The 7,812-nt window shown below is 32.5% G+C and overlaps 1 long non-coding RNA gene across 1 annotated transcript; it reads left to right on the forward strand.

Annotated features, from left to right (window-relative positions):
* Positions 1-294: 294 nt before the first annotated feature.
* On the forward strand, positions 295-3,159 carry LOC126690404 (uncharacterized). The gene is made up of 2 exons (XR_007644628.1): positions 295-587; positions 2,535-3,159. It is a non-coding gene; the product is annotated as an uncharacterized LOC126690404 (long non-coding RNA).
* The last annotated feature ends 4,653 nt before the right edge of the window (positions 3,160-7,812 follow it).

Consider the following 7,812-nt stretch of genomic DNA (forward strand, 5'->3'; position numbering starts at 1 on the left):
CTCCAATTTCATTGTCGTTCCCAATCCAATTTTAAAATGTTGTTGATAATGATAATTCCTCTCTAGCCACTATTAAGATGCCAATTTTAAATCCATTTCATTTCAAGCTCATCTATTTATGAGTAAAAAATATAGATTCAAAATCATTCCAAATTCCGTTAAATTTTATTAGTAATTTAATCTTAGATTTGTTTTACATATATTAATTAATGAATCCAAACTCATTTCAAACTCATCTATTTTTATTTATTTTTCTTAGTTAAAAACTCAAACCTTAAAACCACTCTATATTTATATATTGATGACTAATATCATTCTATAAATATTTGTTGATTATGTAAACTAATTACTATTGCCATTTGTAATATTTAAATCATTTAATAATATCAAATTTTCAGGAAAAAATTAACACAGTAGTAGTAGACAGTGATACTACTACTACTCTCTCGCTTTCCAAAACCCTTTTCCTTTCTCTCTCCCCAATTCCAATTCCCGAACCTCGAGGACGAAGAGGAATTGGAATTCTAATTCCAAGACCCCGACGCCGCTTGAGATTACTCTACCTCCTTATCCCCAGTTCACAATCGGTGAGTCTGATTTTCATTTCTATTCCATTTTTATTCTCTGTTAATATGTGATTAAGGTAGTGGTTTATTGCTAATGTTGTGTCAAAAGCAAACTGATAATCTGTACGCAAAGGAATGGTTTTCTCATGATCTGTGTCTAGGAAATGTAGTAGTAACAGTAACAATTGAGATTTTCATTTTATTGGAGAAACTCATTTCTTTGTCTCAATGAATGTAAATGCATGCCTTTGTGTGTTTTTTTAAATTGGTTGTTACCAAATAGATAGCTGTACAAAAATAAATAAAATATTGATTTTCCTGTGATGTACTAATTTTCATAATTTTTTTTTTTTTTTGAAGCCCTTATTTTCATAATCTTGACTAATAATAAGTCCCATTATTATTTTAGTGTTAGTGTTATAATTTTTTATTCATTCAAATCTAAGGTTTACATGTTTTCTTATTAATGTTATGTATTTAGAATTTATAAGTGGATAAAGTAATTTGAAAATTAACAAGAGAGTGACCCTATTTTTTAGACAATGTTTTAGTGGAAGTTAGAGTTGTATTTTTACCGGATTGTCTTTTAATTTTGTCTCTACTTAAACATAGGGGTGTAGGGGCATTTTTGAACAAAAAAATAAGGATCCCAAATAGGGAAGTCCCTTAAATAGTAGTATAGATAAGTTGCAGTGATGCAATTAAATTGATATTTCACGACAACCATTTGATTCGATTCGCACTTTGCGGATTGATTGATATTTACTTAAAACTGCAGGATACCTCGAATCTATTTTGAATACATTAAATGATGTGTCTCAATAAATATTTTAAATTATTAAATAAAATTTTGACATAATCGATGTTGTTTGAGGTTTATTATGTGAAGTTAAACATTAAATTACTGTGACTTCTGGTCTTATGGCATTGTCTTTGGGGTGACACAAGAACTGTGATTTCCTTAACATGCTTCGTGATTACTCTTTATGTATAAATTGAGTTTAGGATTCTATTATTTATTTAGTTTTGATACAAGATAGAATTTCTACTTTAACCGAATCTAAGTGTATATGTGTGTGAAGCTCTATCCTAAAGACTTGAATCCCGACCCTTGCCCCTACAACCCACAAGCATTTAGGATTCTATTATTGAAAACTAGAATAACTACACCTCACATAAATAACAGTTAGGTCCATAATTAAGGTTGTGGGGGTGTGCATCCCCTGCCCATCTCACCCTAAAATCCATATTTTTTCATGTTTTTTGTCTTTTTATATAAGCTTGCTAATAAGTGGGCTGCCATGTCTAGCAAGCTTAACACACACTAACATCCCCCATCATGTGTAATCCCATCCAACAACCTTGATATGGGTGTAGGACTTAGTGCCTTAAGCATGTGGAATGGATGAAATTAATCGAACAAGGATTTCCTAGGATTCAAACACAAGACCAAAGATACATGAAAGCTCTGGTAAAATGTTTTGGAATTGAAAAATGAGAAAAGCTGGAATTGAGGATTGCTTTTCCAACCACCAACTACTTCAAAGACCCCTCTTGAAACATTTTTTCAAATAAAGAGGGTCTACCACAGAGTTTCTGACTCCTTGATATAAATCATATACAAAGTCTACCACAGTTTCAAGTGTGCGTGTGTATTTGTATTTATAATTAAGCATGTGGATCACACTTCCCCTTCTTTTAGTACTCCTGGCCATAGATTGCAAGCCAGTTCCATTGACCAAAACAGGAAAAGAGCATGTCTAACAAAGTTGAGCTTTTTCTCTATTGGCCTGTGACTTAGTAGTCACATACAGAATCAAGTTGATTAATTTATCAATTTTTCACAGAAATTTTAAACTAATCAAATTAATCATAACAATTAAAGTAAGTAGTAATCAGTTTCAAAGGAGCTTAGAATTCTTTATATGTGAATAAGTGTGTAATACTGATCCATTTCCATTTCAAAAGGCATTCTCCAAGCTTCAACTGTCTGGCCAACTCCAGATATAAGAGGGTTATCAACTTATTGGCTTGTTGGAGGAATTAGTTGGGGAAGCATTCTTCAGATGTTTGGAATTTGGTAACACATTGTGTGATGTGGATTATTTGGAGGGAGAGAAATAATCGCATTTTTAAAGATTCGATGCTTTCCGGGGATAAGCTCCTAGCTTTATTTGCGACAACTTTGTTTGATTGGTCATGTGCGTGGGGATTTACTCCTACGGAATCCATTCGTCTGTTTTTAGATTCACTTTCTTCTTGTACATAAGTTGTTTAGTTTCTCTTGCTTGTACATATTCCCTCGTCCACTTCATTTCTTTGATGGAAAATAAAGACCAGCTGAATTGTTCATGATCCACTGTTAGTGGGTTTTTTAGTTTTACCTTGTAATGTATGGTTTTAACAAACAAATAGAGAGAGAAAAGCAGATATGGTAGCTGAAAATGTGGTAGTCTTGCTGATGACATCAAGTAGAGGCTATCTTATCGTACTGTCCACATGATTTCATTTTTTTTTTCGTGAAAAACTCTTTGGTGTGGCAGATATCTGGATTCTCTACGTTTTATTAATTGAGATCATTGTTCGAAAGAAAGTAATTCATTTTAGATGAATGATAGTGAAAATTACTGCTCTTTGGTCTGTGAATAAGGTGAGATGCAGGCTGGTATTTTCCACCAGTGATCAGTTCTTAATTATGTTATATACTTATATTGTATTTCCTGAACTAGGATTGCAGAATTGCTTGATAGTCGTCAACAAATGGGATACCATACCAAATAAAAATCAGCAGACTGCGACATACTATGAACAAGGTTTTAGGGAGAAAATTCACGTTTTTGATTGGGCACGTATTGTTTAATCAACTGCAATAGCTGGTCATAATTTTAAGAAGTATGTTCAACTGAACCATAACTTTTGTTTCATATTTCACTGTCCAGTTGCATTCTTTACCAAACTATATCCTCCCCTGTACTTTGAATTGTCTCTAAGAAAATTCTTTGCTGTATATGATACCTGAGGACGTGTTTTAAATTGTCTCTAAGAAAATTATCTCTAAGAAAATTCTTTTAAATGACCTCCAAGGACCCGAGGTGGCAAGAGAGGACGTGTTTATTACTGCACTCAGGTAGTGCAATATATATTTTTTTGGCGGTAAGTCTGTGTACCATGGTTTTTTTTATGCATTTTGTCAGTGATGCCATTATCATAGTTTTTGAGAAAAGATTCATTATTTAGAACAACTTCATTATGTTTTTTCTTTTCTTTTTTTGATAAGTAATGAAATTTTTTATTAAAACATAAAAAAAAAAAAAAAAAGAGTCACTCAAGTATACATGTACCTAACAACTTCATTATGTTAGAGACCATTCTACAACTCCTCTTTCAACACGTCCGTAAAAAGAGTTTAGTCTGATGAGGATGTTGAGATGGATTTGAGAGCCCTCAACTCGGTTTGAAGGCTTGTTTGTGACAAATTGCACCTGAAAACCCCTTATACCACAACCCTCTATCATCTCTTAGAAGACCCCCTCCTCCCACAACACATAGGTGCCATTCATATTAATTAAGCTTAACCCGAGTTTGGGTTGAAGTATGTCATTTAAAAGAAATGACAAAAATTTAGATACAATTTTGTAAGCAAACATTAAAATTTTCAATTAAATTTAAACGCATGATTATATTGATCAATAAAATACAAACAATTTTACCTTTTTCAACGACAATTGAAAATTCAATACAATTATGTTGGAATTAAACAAAGAACTTAATGTATTGCACTTCTACACCTAAAAAACTTTTGTGCCTTGTGTGTTCCCAGCAAGGAGAAGTATTCATCTCTATTGCCAACAATTATAATTTAGCAACTTTATTATTATGAAGCGTTGTAAAACAGGCAAATCATCTGGCTTCCACGTGTTAAAATGCCATGATATCGCATAAGGTTGAAACAGGTAAAAAGTCTGGGTTACCTACTTCCCATTTGCCAACAAATCTTGGATTGGGCAGTTGATGACCAACGTCGCTGACCTAAGAGATAGAGATAAAGATAAGATGCCCTTGTCGTTGTGTTGAATAATTGAATATTGAAAACTTTCATTTCTAATAATAACTATGTAATCGATTACCATTAGCTAAGAGGATCATTATCTAGCAAATGTATGAACCCATTAGTTACGCACACATTTTTGAATTCTGATCACGTTTACGCTGTGTACACATTATTTGTTGAAATATCATAGTGTAAAAAAAGCAAGCAAAATTTGTTCTTCTCTAATGGGGTACAGACGTACCGTATAGAAAAGAAAAAGCATCCACATCACATTCATTTGAAAAGTTAGCCACTTTAGTCTTTACCCCAAGAAAAGACATTTCACAAGTCAAAACTATTAAAGATTAATAGAAATTCGCACCTTAATTAAACATGCTTTACCGACTACTTCTACATAATACAAAAGAACCACTCCTTGGTTGGGGCCCCAAAATAAATTAATTTGTCTTTGGATGCCAATTTGGTCTGATTATTGGGCTGCTTTAGTCACCTAATTTGTAGAGATTTTCTTTTTCCCGTGTCCCCTATGTGGCCCTACATTCCAGTTATTCCAAAAACTATATAGTATAATTTGCAATCATGCCACCCCAAGACCGTCCAAAAGTCCAAAAGAAACACTCCAAAAGTCCAAAAGGCACAAGTTTCCAAGTTCCTTCCCTCCAAACCTCTTCCTTCTTTGTTTTAAACATCCAAAAAGTCATCCTTCAACCTTATATATTTATTTATTTATGTTATTAGCCCAGAACAGAGGTTGCCTCTAGAAACTAGAAAGTGGTTTTTGCTTGTGCAAAACTTCAAAAGTCTATAAAAATGGGTTATACTTATATGCGCTACAAGGAGGTCGGCAACGGCAGGAGACTGAGATGTAATGGAAGCAGAGGTTTCAGGCTAAACTCTAAAAGATTTTCAGTTCAGAGGTTACGCGCAAGGTTCATTTATTTGTTCAAGCTCTTAGATAGATGGAGATGTTCTTATGGGCAAGCTCTAAAATCGCTAAAGAAAGGTTTTGGCAGAAACAGAAGAAGTGGTAGTAGCATCAAGAGGAGTAACAACAGCTCCACCAGCACCAGATGTTTGGTTACCAAGGTACCCAACTTGGTTCAGGCTGATCACTGTAGGTTGAGATCATTTGGGAGGTCTAATTCTTTCTATGCCGAAGCTATTGCAGATTGCTTGGAGTTTATCAAACGCTCCTCTCTTTCTGTGGATCAAAACCGAGTCATCCAAAGATAGGACTTTATTTTCATTTTTTTTTTTTTGGGTACTTTGTGCCATAGCCCATTACATATTTTTATATTCGTTTGCCTTCATTAGTTGTGCTTTGAAACTTTTTTTTTTTTTTTTTTAATTATCTCTCTTTCTCTTTCTCTCCCTCTCTCTATCTGTGTATATTTCTAAGTTATCATTTCATTGGCTAATCTGTACAAAAGAGATTAAGAAATATGAGCAGTACTGGACTACTCGTCCCTCTTTTATCTTTTCTTTTTTTTGGGGCCTTTTTGTAGTATTACTTTATTTGTTGCTACTTTGGCAGTCTTGAGAAAGTTCGTGGTAGGTACGAATGAAGGTTCTAAATTTTGTACCACCGTATGACATTCTAGGGTGAGAGAAATGTAATAGCTATTCGATCCTCACCAAAAGGTGCTTTACTAAACTATTCCTTAAGTTATGTAATAACTCAAAAATAAAATTTTTCCAAAAACAATCTATGCCTACCACTCTCTGAAAACTTTTAATATATATTTAAAAATAACATTTATAATTATTGACTGTGATAATTTAAGTAAAAGACTGTTAACAGGTATAGGTTTAGTTAAATTATACTATAGAGTAAAAATTAATAAGGAAAAAAAAAAACATATTACAAATTCCCGGATGTAATTATTTCAATTTCAAATATGTATTAACTTATGAAACTTTGTTTTTTTTTTTTTTTTTTTTTTAAATTATAAAAAACTATTTTATATATCATCATTTTATTTAAGCGGGTAAGTGTATCATTTATTAGAATTCAATATTTAGGGGGAGATGATGTCAATTTTTTTTCTTCTTTTATTGAAACAATAGAGGTTTTAAACAATTTTGAACAAAGGAAAACGATATTTGAGAATGCACTGGTTTAGAACCCCAAATACAACTAATACCAATTTTAAGCTAATTATACAATTAAGCATGATTAATTAATTAATTACCCAATTGATTCATGCATAGATAAACACAATTGAATAACAAATCCCAACAATCACAATCACCCAAACACTGCAAAGTGTATACAATGAAAAAAAGCCTAAACAGGCAAAAAACCCTCCAGGTTTTATAGCACCAACCAATTCACTAACAAGAATAGTTGCAATACATTACACTTACAAACCCTCCAAGCTAAGTAGGAGTAGATGTATTTGAGCTCCCTGTTCCTGCTAGCAACTGATTGCATCAATCCTTTTCTTTACTAGCTAATGGTTCTGTAAGTTGACCAACTGCAAGAGCAAGTCTCGCCTCTCAAAATTTGTGTGATTGCTCTAATGATTCCTAATACCAAACTTGTATCCATGTGTGTATAATTGGTTTTTCTCCTAAGGAAAATGGATAGCTCTCTTACAATTCAATATGAGCATTGTTTGTATAATTTCATGGGTTTAGACTTTAGAGAGATATATGAAAGTCTTTGATGGGTATGGTTGGAAAGGTGTATGGTTTTCATCAAAAAAAAGAAAGGTGTATGGTTAAGTTCTCTCAAGTTTGCAATCTTAATTGACTGAGATGATAGGTAAGAGCGAGACTCTTTGCCAACCACAATTTGAAAGTATGATTTAACCTGACATGTCATCTAACATCCTAATCTCGCTTGACCAAGATTCTTCAAGTAGTAACTCCAACTCCAGCACTTTGACTCTCATCTCAAATACAATAATACCCACAAATATACAATTACACTGAAATTTAATTGCATGAAAACATAAAGAAATTTTGCACGAAATATGCCAGAACCAAAATCCTACCAATATTAATTATAAAATTATTTAATTTATATATATATAACCAAATCCTTTGGAACTCCCACAATTTTCCATGTCACCACTATTTTCTTTTTATTTTAGGTTTTATATATTATATATTTATTATTTCTCTTCAATGTGTAATTATCTTATTAAGTGTTACAATAATTTAGTTTAAGTAAAACTTTATTAGATATAT

The sequence above is a fragment of the Quercus robur genome, chromosome 6 (assembly GCF_932294415.1).
Source record: "Quercus robur chromosome 6, dhQueRobu3.1, whole genome shotgun sequence".
In the NCBI taxonomy this organism is placed as follows: Eukaryota; Viridiplantae; Streptophyta; class Magnoliopsida; order Fagales; family Fagaceae; genus Quercus; species Quercus robur.